Below are 13,918 nucleotides of genomic sequence, written 5' to 3'. Positions count from 1 at the left end.
TGCAGTAGTAACGCTCTGCAGGGAGCACTTAGGTTATATGCAGTAGTAACGCTCTGCAGGGAGCACTTAGGTTATATGCAGTAGTAACGCTCTGCAGGGAGCACTTAGGTTGTATGCAGTAGTAACGCTCTGCAGGGAGCACTTAGGTTATATGCAGTAGTAACGCTCTGCAGGGAGCACTTAGGTTGTATGCAGTAGTAATGCTCTGCAGGGAGCACTTAGGTTGTATGCAGGAGTAACGCTCTGCAGGGAGCACTTAGGTTGTATGCAGTAGTAACGCTCTGCAGGGAGCACTTAGGTTGTATGCAGTAGTAACGCTCTGCAGGGAGCACTTAGGTTATATGCAGTAGTAACGCTCTGCAGGGAGCACTTAGGTTGTATGCAGTAGTAATGCTCTGCAGGGAGCACTAAGGTTGTATGCAGTAGTGACGCTCTGCAGGGAGCACTTAGGATGTATGCAGTAGTAACGCTCTGCAGAGAGCACTTAGGTTGTATGCAATAGTAACGCTCTGCAGGGAGCACTTAGGATGTATGCAGTAGTAACGCTCTGCAGGGAGCACTTAGGTTATATGCAGTAGTAACGCTCTGCAGGGAGCACTTAGGTTATATGCAGTAGTAACGCTCTGCAGGGAGCACTTAGGTTGTATGCAGTAGTAACGCTCTGCAGGGAGCACTTAGGTTGTATGCAGTAGTAACGCTCTGCAGGGGGAACTTAGGTTGGATGAAAAAAAAGGCATTTGGTTTCCCCCAGCACCCTGAATGATAACAGTAACCAGATATAAATCCCACATGATAATAGAATTCAGAGATCTTCGTTACACATATTTGCACAAATGTGTGAATAAGCCCCAAAGCCGCATCAAGGCCTCTCTGTATATTTGGGGTCCCTAGCGCTATATCTAGGTGCAGGGTGTGGCACCCCAAAACACCAGCATAAGCCAGAAAGCCCAGCGTAGCATACCAGTGAAAAAATTATAGTGTTAATAAATTAGTATTTAGGAAGCCGAAGCTATAGAGAGGTTGATACAAATATGAAATGTAATAGAGAAATAGTGTTAAAAAATTAATAAGTGAAAAGTGTTTATAGAATGTAAAGGTATGCCACACTAAGGCCATCCAGCTCAGCCAGTCCAGAGGCACCACACCTCACACCTCCATTACCCCAATCTGGGTCTAATATTAACCAGCAAGGAGCCACATGATAATGGCTCCTTACTACAATATGTCTAAGCTAAGAGCCACCTACCTTGGAGCAACCCCATAATGCTCCATGTGGCATGTCAGGACCTGCACCTCCTAATGCAGGAACCTCTCTGCCTCTCATAACAGACATATATAGATTGGTAAATGCTCAATTAGCTTAGTGATATCATTCAGGTGCTCCCTTTCCAGCACCTGAATGATATCACTTAGCTAATTGAGCATCTACCAATATATATGTCTGGAACTTAGGTTGTATGCAGTAGTAACGCTCTGCAGGGAGCACTTAGGTTGTATGCAGTAGTAACGCTCTGCAGGGAGCACTTAGGTTGTATGCAGTAGTAACGCTCTGCAGGGAGCACTTAGGTTGTATGCAGTAGTAACGCTCTGCAGGGAGCACTTAGTTTGTATGCAGTAGTAACGCTCTGCAGGGAGCACTTAGGTTGTATGCAGTAGTAACGCTCTGCAGGGAGCACTTAGGTTGTATGCAGTAGTAACGCTCTGCAGGGAGCACTTAGGTTGTATGCAGTAGTAACGCTCTGCAGGGAGCACTTAGGTTGTATGCAGTAGTAACGCTCTGCAGGGAGCACTTAGGTTGTATGCAGTAGTAATGCTCTGCAGGGAGCACTTAGGTTGTATGCAGTAGTGACGCTCTGCAGGGAGCACTTAGATTGTATGCAGTAGTAACGCTCTGCAGGGAGCACTTAGGTTGTATGCAGTAGTAACGCTCTGCAGGGAGCACTTAGATTGTATGCAGTAGTAACGCTCTGCAGGGAGCACTTAGGTTGTATGCAGTAGTAACGCTCTGCAGGGAGCACTTAGATTGTATGCAGTAGTAACGCTCTGCAGGGAGCACTTAGGTTGTATGCAGTAGTAACGCTCTGCAGGGAGCACTTAGATTGTATGCAGTAGTAACGCTCTGCAGGGGGCACTTAGGTTGTATGCAGTAGTAACACTCTGCAGGAAGCACTTAGGTTGTATGCGGTAGTAACGCTCTGCAGGGAGCACTTAGGTTGTATGCAGTAGTAACGCTCTGCAGGGAGCACTTAGATTGTATGCAGTAGTAACGCTCTGCAGGGATCACTTAGGTTGTATGCAGTAGTAACACTCTGCAGGGAGCACTTAGATTGTATGCAGGAGTAACGCTCTGCAGGAAGCACTTAGGTTGTATGCAGTAGTAACACTCTGCAGGGAGCACTTAGGTTGTATGCAGTAGTAATGCTCTGCAGGGAGCATTTAGGTTGTATGCAGTAGTAACGCTCTGCAGGGAGCACTTAGGTTGTATGCAGTAGTAACGCTCTGCAGGGAGCACTTAGGTTATATGCAGTAGTAACGCTCTGCAGGGAGCACTTAGGTTGTATGCAGTAGTAACGCTCTGCAGGGAGCACTTAGGTTATATGCAGTAGTAACGCTCTGCAGGGAGCACTTAGGTTATATGCAGTAGTAACGCTCTGCAGGGAGCACTTAGGTTGTATGCAGTAGTAACGCTCTGCAGGGAGCACTTAGGTTATATGCAGTAGTAACGCTCTGCAGGGAGCACTTAGGTTGTATGCAGTAGTAATGCTCTGCAGGGAGCACTTAGGTTGTATGCAGGAGTAACGCTCTGCAGGGAGCACTTAGGTTATATGCAGTAGTAACGCTCTGCAGGGAGCACTTAGGTTGTATGCAGTAGTAACGCTCTGCAGGGAGCACTTAGGTTATATGCAGTAGTAACGCTCTGCAGGGAGCACTTAGGTTGTATGCAGTAGTAATGCTCTGCAGGGAGCACTAAGGTTGTATGCAGTAGTGACGCTCTGCAGGGAGCACTTAGGATGTATGCAGTAGTAACGCTCTGCAGAGAGCACTTAGGTTGTATGCAATAGTAACGCTCTGCAGGGAGCACTTAGGATGTATGCAGTAGTAACGCTCTGCAGGGAGCACTTAGGTTATATGCAGTAGTAACGCTCTGCAGGGAGCACTTAGGTTATATGCAGTAGTAACGCTCTGCAGGGAGCACTTAGGTTATATGCAGTAGTAACGCTCTGCAGGGAGCACTTAGGTTATATGCAGTAGTAACGCTCTGCAGGGAGCACTTGTATGCAGTAGTGACGCTCTGCAGGGAGCACTTAGGATGTATGCAGTAGTAATGCTCTGCAGAGAGCACTTAGGTTGTATGCAGTAGTGACGCTCTGCAGGGAGCACTTAGGTTGTATGCAGTAGTAACGCTCTGCAGGGAGCACTTAAGTTGTATGCAGTAGTGACGCTCTGCATGGAGCACTTAGATTGTATGCAGTAGTAACGCTCTGCAGGGAGCACTTAGGTTGTATGCAGTAGTAACGCTCTGCAGGGAGCAGCTGTAAACCAGTTTTTTTTTCTGAGATCACAATCCCGTTGTGAAAGGATCTCATAAATTTGATAAATAAAACCTGTTTAAATCCGTTTTATATTTCACTTGCTTATACCAATTGTTGCTCTACCAATATACCCATACATAGGTAGTGCTGGTATATAAATTTTCTCATACGTCCTAGAGGATGCTGGGGTCACCATTAGAACCATGGGGTATAGACGGGATCTGCAGGAGACATGTGCACTTTAAGACTTTCAAAGGGTGTGAACTGGCTCCTCCCTCTATGCCCCTCCTGCAGACTCCAGTTTTAGAATTGTGCCCAGGCAGACTGGATGCACTACAGGGGAGCTCTACTGAGTTTCTCTGAAAATACTTTTGTTAGGTTTTTTGTTTTCAGGGAGATCTGCTGGTAACAGTCTCCCTGCTTCGTGGGACTTAGGGGAGAGAAGTAGGAACCACTTCCAGCGAATTCAATGGCTCTGCTTCTGGCTACAGGACACCATTAGCTCCTGAGGGTGCTGATAGCTGGGTACGCCTAGATGCTCACTCCCGCAGCCGGCCGTCACCCCCTTTACAGAGCCAGAAGACAGGTGAGTAGCAGAAGATCAGAAGACTTCTACAGTGATGGCTTTCTGAGGTACCGCGCAGCAAACGGAACGCTGCGCGCCATGCTCCCACACATAACAGGCACTGCAGGGTGCAGGGCATAAAATCCTCCTTTAACACTGGCACATAAGGGCATATTGGTGGTCATTCCGAGTTGTTCGCTCTGTATTTTTCTTTGCATCGCAGCGATTTTCCGCTAACTGCGCATGCGCAATGTCTGCACTGCGACTGCGCCAAGTAAATTTGCTATGCAGTTAGGTATTTTATTTACGGCATTACGAGGTTTTTTCTTTGTTCTGGTGATCGTAATGTGATTGACAGGAAGTGGGTGTTTCTGGGCGGAAACTGGACGTTTTATGAGTGTGTGCGAAAAAACGCTACAGTTTCTGGTGAAAAACGCAGGTGCCGAGTAAGTCTGGAGCTACTCAGAAACTGCTAAGAGAGGTCTAATCGCAATATTGCGAATCCGTCGGTCGCAATTTTGATAAGCTAAGATTCACTCCCAGTAGGCGGCGGCTTAGCGTGTGCAATGCTGCTAAAAGCAGCTTGCGAGCGAACAACTCGGAATGAGGGCAATAGTGTGGTGGCACTGTCCTAACCCCCGCCAGTATAAAAATGTAGTAACCCACACTGAGGAGAAGCGCGCCATTGCGGGGACGGGACTTCTTCCTCAGTCAGCCAGCACACTATTCGGCGCCATTTTTCCCTCCTTCCATGCAAGGACGCTGATCCTTCCTTCACCACTGTATCAGGGTGCAAAACGGGGTGCAACATTAAATTAGTGCTGTGTATATTTCTGTATATACTGTTATATGAATAAAAGGGCGCTGCAGGCAGGGGCGGATTGGGACCGGAAACCAGCCTGGGAAATTTATGGAAGCAGCCCTAATAGGGGTGGTGTCTGTTGAGGGGATGGAGTCTGTCAAGTGGGCGGAATTACTGCTCAAAGGGCCTGATAAAGCGCTGGCACAGAAAGTGCGCGGCGCAAAATTTTATGGGCGTGGCTTCGTGGGGAAGGGGCGTGGCCACATAATCGTGCCAATTCATGATTTCACTGAACTCAAATCTCACTTGAAAATCCTGAGGCTTCAACCAAATCCAGAATCTGATCCTCCATTCATCCCTAATGACCCGTCTCTTCTACAGCACGACATGCCAGTGATGCTGTATCACATGACCCTGCTCGTATCATCATCATGTATGTAGCCTGTCAGCCTGCGTGTGTCACTATCATGCTGGGGTCTCCTGCAGCAGCGTGCCCATATCATACACATGAGCATGGCAGCACTAGTATAACCCGGCGGGCAGCACCGATGCCCAATGTCACCACACAGCACATAGTGGCACCATCCTGTATACAGTATAGTTATATAATATGTCTGTGACTGACAATTGTACTGTGAATGGAGCTGGATACACTCACTTCACTCCTGACCTTTATAAAGTGCTGGAATCACTGTTGCTGGCTCCAATGTGTTGGTTTGACGCAGAAGTATTGCTGTAGCAGCAGGGTGCCTGACATATTATCATGTACATTTGCTACAACATGATGCCACAGAGCAATCGGAAGATGGGTTATAGGTGGTCGGGAAGTGGGGGGTTAAGCAGCCAGCAATGACTGGGGGATGAGGAGAGAGGGAGTCAGGGAGGGGCAGAGTGAGCAGGGAGAGGGGAGTGTAAGACTGGGACTAGAGGAGTGAGGGAGGCAGGGAGGGGCAGAGTGAGCAGGGAGAGGGGAGTGTAAGACTGGGACTAGAGGAGTGAGGGAGGCAGGGAGGGGCAGAGTGAGCAGGGAGAGGGGAGTGTAAGACTGGGACTAGAGGAGAGAGGGAGGCAGGGAGGGGCAGAGTGAGCAGGGAGAGGGGAGTGTAAGACTGGGACTAGAGGAGTGAGGGAGGCAGGGAGGGGCAGAGTGAGCAGGGAGAGGGGAGTGTAAGACTGGGACTAGAGGAGTGAGGGAGGCAGGGAGGGGCAGAGTGAGCAGGGAGAGGGGAGTGTAAGACTGGGACTAGAGGAGTGAGGGAGGCAGGGAGGGGCAGAGTGAGCAGGGAGAGGGGAGTGTAAGACTGGGGGTATGAGGAGTGAGGGAGGCAGGGAGGGGCAGAGTGAGCAGGGAGAGGGGAGTGTAAGACTGGGACTAGAGGAGAGAGGGAGGCAGGGAGGGCCAGAGTGAGCAGGGAGAGGGGAGTGTAAGACTGGGACTAGAGGAGTGAGGGAGGCAGGGAGGGGCAGAGTGAGCAGGGAGAGGGGAGTGTAAGACTGGGACTAGAGGAGAGAGGGAGGCAGGGAGGGGCAGAGTGAGCAGGGAGAGGGGAGTGTAAGACTGGGACTAGAAGAGTGAGGGAGGCAGGGAGGGGCAGAGTGAGCAGGGAGAGGGGAGTGTAAGACTGGGACTAGAGGAGTGAGGGAGGCAGGGAGGGGCAGAGTGAGCAGGGAGAGGGGAGTGTAAGACTGGGACTAGAGGAGTGAGGGAGGACCTGTGCTGCAGTCTGGGACACATACTGTACAAGCTGACAGCCAGACAGGAGACTTACTGTAACTACAGAGAGGTGTGACACCACACAGGAGGGATAGCAGGATTACACCACAGCGCCCGCACTACTGCCATCTGCTGCTCATTACCTACATTCAACTGCTGGCTCCAGAGCCGAATTGTCCCTGGGGTCTCGTAGCCTCCGAACGGGCCGATTCCAGTGCTGGAAGGCGGGCTCCGCTAGCACCACAGCTGCCCCGGGTTCGCTGTTATAGTACTGTCAGAACCGCCCAGGTCGGCCCCGCCCCCCTCCTCTGGGAGCACAGAAAGCTGCCGGTGAAGGGCGGAGCTCCGAAAGGCATCACTAATCAAATGGGCGGGATTTAGCAGCTAACTCTCCCACCCACCGCCCTCTCTCCTGACTGAGCCGCAGCAGACAGTCATCCACAAGTACGCGGCCCTTGGTGTGCGGGTAGCGCCGGGCCTGGCTGCCGCAAGCGGAGCTAAGCTCCGATCACGGCAGCCGGCCAGCATGGGGGATGACGGCAGCCATGGAGGGGACGTACGGACCAGCCAAACGGAATCTGGTCCGGCGTGCCAATCCGCCGCTGGCTGCAGGTCTGTGGGCAAACTTTGTTGTACAGTTCTCTGCTACTAACGCAGGGTTGTGAGCTGACAAAATCCTTCTGTGTCCCTTGACAGAGTTTACATGATGAGAGTTCACACGGCTGTGCGACATGTGCAGTCCCTCTGTTACGACTCGGCACATTACTCCTCTGATTAATGGATCTGTCCCATATAAGCCCCGGAGTGTCTGTGGGGTGTTTGCACATGTATGTAGCATGTCTGACAGGGTGGTCTTACCCTGAGGAAATTTTAGTAGGGACACAGATATATATATATATATATGTGTAAATGTGTATATATATATAATGTGGTGGACCTTCCGACACCACTAAAAACGTGTATGGGTGAAAAAATTGAGTGATAATATGTCTGAGTCTCAGGCACAGCCCTGGAGACAGTCTGTGGAAGAGGTGTTTTCCCAAAGTTTTGTTTTTCATCCACACCAGACCCCTCGGGGTCTCCTAACATTGTCTCTGTAAGGCACACTGATACCGACACAGACTCTGAATCCTATAAGACAATACGGAGTATCCTTCTGTACCAACAGAAGAAGGTTACCTATATAAAGAAAGAAAAGGAAACCTTTTCCTTCCTCTCGTGCTTCACAAGGGAATTCAGGTTAGCCATTCCCAGCAGTGGACAGGGGGAGTCACCCCCCATTTTAAGAAGGGTCCTCTCACGGTTAATAAAAAAGTGACTCTGCCTGCATCTGGGACATCTGTCCTTAACGAGCCGACAGACCGCACTTTGGTGTATACATTAATATTTACTTATACAACCCATGAGACATTACTCAGGACTACATTGCATGTGCGTGAATGAGTGGTGCTATTGCAAAGTGCTCTGATAATTTTATCATCCAGTATTGACGCTAGCTATGGTTGAGATTCTCCTAACGTTAGATCCTATATAGTATGCTACGACATCCATGCGTGGAGCCGTGACAGAGAATTCACCAGTGAAAGGCGCTTCCTGCTTCCAAAATAGATTATGGAGTCTCTCCCGTACTCGAGGGGAGACCTTGTTTGGTAGTGTCCTGGATGATTTGGTGGGCAGCTGCCGCAGGTGAGTTATTTTTTCTGCCCTTTGTCCCTCCACAAAATAAAAAAAATACAAAATCAGCCAATGTGGTACAAAAGTAGTAAAAGGTTTCCCTTTCTTTGCATATAGAGGTAGGGGAAGAGGAAGAGGTCCACCTCTTCAGGATCACAGGAGCAGAAATCATCTCCTGCTCCTGCCAAATCTACTGCATGACGCTGGGAGTCCCTTGCGTGAGTCCGCCCCAGTGGGGGAGTGCCTGACATTTTTCAGTCAGTTCTGGGTTCATTCTGGCCTGGACCCGTGGGTTTTACAAATAGTGTCCCACAGATGCGAACTGGAGTTCAAGGCGTTTCTCCACACCGATTTTAATCGGCCTTACCAGTTTCTCTCCCTGACAGGGAGGTAGTAAGCGCAGCCATTCAAAATTGAGTCAGGATCAGGTCATTACCCTGATTCCCCTGTTCCAACAGGGGGGTAAATTTACTAAGGTGAGAGATTTTTAGAACTGGTGATGTTGCCCATAGCAACCAATCAGATTGTATCTATTATCTTCTAGAAACAGCTTGACAAATGTTAAGTAGAATCTGATCGGTTGCCATGGGCAACATCACCAGTTCTAAAAAAAACTCCCACCTTAGTAAATTTACCCCTGGGAGTGGTTTTTTTTATTCAAGCCTCTTTGTGGCTCCAAACCCGGACGCCTCAGTCAGACCGATCCTAAATCGAAAATTTTTCATTTTCTACCTGAAGTAATTCAAATTCAGGATGGAATCTCTGTAGGCAGTAATCTCCAGTCTGGATAGACATAATGGATGCCTACTTACATGTTCACATTTATCCTCCAAGGATTGCCTGAGATTTGCAATTCAGGATTGTCATTACCAATTTCAGAAGTTGCCGTTTGGTCTATCCACGGCTCCGAGAATTCTCACCAAGGTAATGGTGAAAATGATGGTTCTCCTTCGCAAGCAATTGTCACGAACCGGGTATCTGGACGCCATTACTTGCCTTTTAGATGTCTCCTGAAGCTGGCTCAGCGTTCCAGGGCCGGATTTCATCTGTAATACTAAGGTCCACATTCTGCATCCCTCTCCTGTCACCCTGAGACGCTGTCACAGCGGTGCCATGTTTACTTTCTGAATGGCGTCTCCCGTCCTCCGCCGCCGTTCCTGTGTTCCAGTATACAGGTTATCAGAGTGGCGCCTCATGCCTGCCGCAGCCTCCGCTGTCGTCCGCGTGGTTCTGGTGGGCAGTCATCAGTCTGGCGTCTCCTGTCCTCTGCGGCCGACGCCGCCATTGCTGCTAAGTTTCCACATGGATTACCAAACCAACTTTCCCTCCAAGTACCAACATGGGCGCAGCCATGTTGGATTCCTTCACATGTTCAGTTTCCACCAATTCGCTGCTCCACTGAAATCTGCATAATTGCCTAGCCAATTCCTTCCTTGCTGCAGGTATAAGTATCCTGTGCCTGAGCAAGGAAGGCGTCAGTGCTTTGGTTGTCAAACCTAGTTCCAGTCTCTCTCTCCTGTGGTTGTTTTCCAGGTTCCAGTTCCTGTCTCCAAGCTTCCACTAAAGAGACCCGCTCCAGTCTATCACCTGCGGTGCAGCCTGACTCTCCAGTCCTCTGTGACTACTCCAATTCCAGTTACAGATTCACCTGCTTCCAGCACTCAAGCTTCCAGCAGAGATCAGCTTCCCTTAAAGCACCGGTATTATTATTTCATCGCTCTCAAGCTTCATATTTCATTTGTATTTCATCGCTCTCAAGCTTCATATATCATTTGGCTGGTTCCATCCAGCACTCACTCCGTGTCTACATCTGACTGGTTCCAACCAGTACCCACAGCAGCCACTTCATCTTCAGCAGTCCAGCTTCCCGAAGAACATCAGCTGGTACGATCCTGGGTTATTCCCACTACTACAGTCGGGCCTGGTAAGGACTTTCCATCTAGAGGACAATAAGAACTGTACCCATACTACCAGAGCCCTGTGGCCACCCTGTAGTACCCAGGAACTGTGATATGTTATTGCTGATCTTACGTATTTCTTTTATTACTGCTGTGTTGCATGCAGTTTGTTAATAAACATCATTGACTTTTATCTTGGTTGTCGTGGTCACGCCTTCGGGCAATCTTCCTACGTATAACTTACATGTCCAGGGGTCTGATACAACCTTCCAGGTTTCACTACAACTCAGCCCCTACAACTGAGGCTGCCTCCCGTCAGCTCAGGCCCTCAGTTGTGACAGTAAGCGCTGACCATATGAATCCAGCCGGAGATCAGGATCAAGCGGCCAGGCCGATGCAAGAACTGGCAGCCAGACCCGAACATCAGGAGGCTGCACAAGGCCATATTATCCACTGTCTCCAGGATCTCTCTACTGGGCTGGATGGGATCCAAACGACCCTTCGTGGATCTGGCGCGTCCGGTGCGTCCACCACAGCGACACCAGTTGTAACCTCACCCACCTTTCCCATTTCTACTCCACAACTTCATCTTCCAACGCCAGCAAAATTTGACGGATCTCCAAGATTCTGCAGGGGATTTCTCAACCAGTGTGAAATCCATTTTGAGCTACAACCTGGCAGTTTCCCCAGTGATCGTACTAAAATTGTCTATATTATTTCCCTTCTCAGTGGCTCAGCCCTTGACTGGGCATCACCTTTATGGGAGAAGTCCGATACCCTGCTGTCCTCCTATACTGACTTTGTAACAACATTCAGGTGCATCTTCGACGAGCCAGGCCGGGTAACTTCAGCTTCTTCTGAGATTCTCCTTTTACGTCAAGGAACGCGTACTGTGGGACAGTATCTTATACAGTTCAAAATCCTGGCATCCGAACTGGCATGGAACGACGAGGCCCTGTATGCTGCATTCTGGCATGGCTTATCAGAATGCATCAAGAAAGAATTAGCTACCAGAGACTTGCCCTCTAAGTTGGATGAGCTAATCTCTCTATGCACTAAAGTTGATCTGCGGTTCAGAGAAAGAGCAACTGAGCGAGGAAGATTATCTGCTCCAAAATCTTCTGCTCCTCCTCCTCGTCAACCGTCTCCATCCAAAGATGAGCCCATGCAAATTGGTCGTTCCCGTCTATCTCCCGCTGAGCGCCGAAGACGTCTTTCTGAGTCTCTCTGTCTCTACTGTGCAGCTCCGTCTCACACCATCAATACCTGTCCCAAACGTCCGGGAAACTTCAAATCCTAGCTCGCCAAGGAGAGGGCCGGCTAGGAGTAATGATCTCCTCTCCATCTCCTCATGATTGTAATCTCCCAGTCTCGCTTCAAATTGCTCAAAGTTATAGGAACGTTATTGCCCTCCTAGATTCCGGAGCAGCTGGGAATTTCATAACGGAAGCATATGTTAAACGGCGGTCCCTACCCACCGAGAGACTTTCCTCGTCCATTTCCTTGACTGCCGTGGATGGTAGCAAGATTTTTGACGCAGTTATTTCTCTAAGGACTCTACCAGTTCATCTGAGAGTAGGAGTTCTTCATTCAGAATTTATTTATTTTCTAGTGATTCCAAGAGCCACACATCCAGTGGTTTTGGGCCTTCTATGGCTCCGTCTCCACAATCCATCGATTGACTGGACAACTACGCAAATACTGGCATGGGGTCCCTCCTGTGCTGAGACCTGTTTGTCCAAAGTACTTCCTGTTTGTTCTTCCTCCTCCAGGTCGTCTAATGTTCCACCTCCTCCATATCAAGACTACACGGACGTATTCAGTAAAGCTTCTGCTGATATCCTTCCTCCTCCTAGGGAATGGGACTGTCCAATTGATCTCATCCCAGGGAAGGTTCCACCTCGAGGCCGAATTTATCCATTGTCCTTACCAGAGACGCATTCCATGGAGGAGTACATCAAAGAGAATCTGGCAAAGGGTTTTATTCGACCTTCTTCTTCTCCAGCTGGCGCAGGCTTCTTTTTTGTAAAGAAGAAAGACGGTGGCCTGCGGCCGTGCATCAACTACAGAGGTTTGAATGACATTACCGTCAAGAACCGATATCTTTTACCCTTGATTACAGAGCTCTTCGATAGGAGTTAGCGGAGCAACCATCTTTTCAAAGTTGGATTTGAGGGGTGCCTACAATCTCATCCGGATCCGTGAGGGTGACGAGTGGAAGACCGCCTTTAACACCCGTGATGGACATTATGAGTACCTCGTCATGCCCTTCGGATTGAGCAACGCTCCAGCTGTCTTCCAGCATTTAGTGAATGAGATCTTCAGAGACATCTTATACCGCCATGTCGTGGTTTATCTAGATGATATCCTTATCTTTGCCAATAATCTAGAGGAACATCGTTACTGGGTAAAGGAGGTTCTGTCCCGTCTCCGTGTCAATCATCTCTACTGCAAATTAGAGAAATGTGTTTTTGAAGTCAAATCCATTCCGTTTCTAGGTTACATTGTGTCCGGTTCCGGACTAGAGATGGATCCTGAGAAACTACAAGCAATCCGGAATTGGCCGATACCCTTAACCCTCAAAGGGGTCCAGAGGTTCTTAGGGTTCGCCAATTACTACAGAAAGTTTATACGAGACTTTTCCACCATTGTGGCGCCTATCACTGCGTTGACCAAGAAGGGTGCTAATCCGTCCAAGTGGTCTGAAGACGCTACGCAAGCTTTTCATCTATTAAAACAACGGTTCATCTCTGCACCGGTTCTGAAACAGCCCGACATCGACTCTCCTTTCATCCTTGAGGTGGATGCCTCCTCCGTTGGAGTAGGAGCGGTGTTATCCCAGAGGGCTAAAGATGGTCATCTACATCTTTGCAGTTTCTTCTCCTGGAAGTTCTACCCAGCTGAGCGCAACTATGCCATTGGCGACCAGGAGTTGCTAGCCATCAAGCTCGCTCTAGAGGAGTGGAGAGATCTGTTGGAGGGAGTTTCACATTCACTCACTATACTTACCGACCACAAGAATCTTTTATATCTGAAAAGCGCACAATGTCTTAATCCTCGTCAGGCCAGATGGGCACTTTTCTTTTCCAGGTTCGACTTTAAACTCCAGTTCTGTTAGGGCTCTCAGAATCGCAAGGCCGATGCCCTTTCCCGCTCTTGGGAGCAAGAAAATGAATCGGAGTCTTCAGACAAGCATCCTATTATTAATCCATTGGCATTCTCCACAGTAGGGATGGACTCTATGCCCCCACCAGGTAAAAGTTTTGTGAAGCCGGTGTTAAGGAAGAAGCTCATGCATTGGGCCCATGCTTCCCGTTTTGCCGGACATACAGGCATTCAGAAAACCCTTGAGTTTATCTCTAGGTCCTATTGGTGGCCAACTCTGAAGAAGGATGTCATGGAGTTTATTGCATCTTGCCCAAAGTGTGCCCAACACAAAGTATCCCGCCAGTCGCTTGCGGGGCAACTGGTTCCATTATCTGTTCCCCGTCGACCGTGGACCCATTTGTCGATGGACTTTGTTACAGACCTGCCTACGTGCAACAAGTTTAATACCATCTGGGTGGTAGTTGACCGGTTCAACAAGATGGCACATTTCATTCCTCTCACCGGTCTTCCGTCAGCTTCCAAGTTGGCTCAAGTGTTCATTCAAGAGATCTTCGACTCCACGGTCTTCCTGAAGAGATTATCTCAGATCGAGGAGTACAATTTGTAGCCAAATTCTGGCGAAGT

The 13,918-nt window shown here is 49.1% G+C and overlaps 1 pseudogene; it reads left to right on the top strand.

Annotated features, from left to right (window-relative positions):
* The first annotated feature begins 7,288 nt into the window (after window positions 1-7,288).
* Window positions 7,289-7,390, top strand: LOC134984691 (small nucleolar RNA U13; annotated as a pseudogene).
* Window positions 7,391-13,918: the final 6,528 nt, after the last annotated feature.

Source organism: Pseudophryne corroboree (genome assembly GCF_028390025.1).
Source record: "Pseudophryne corroboree isolate aPseCor3 chromosome 3 unlocalized genomic scaffold, aPseCor3.hap2 SUPER_3_unloc_73, whole genome shotgun sequence".
In the NCBI taxonomy this organism is placed as follows: domain Eukaryota; kingdom Metazoa; phylum Chordata; class Amphibia; order Anura; family Myobatrachidae; genus Pseudophryne; species Pseudophryne corroboree.
This window is presented reverse-complemented; position numbering and strand designations above follow the sequence as displayed.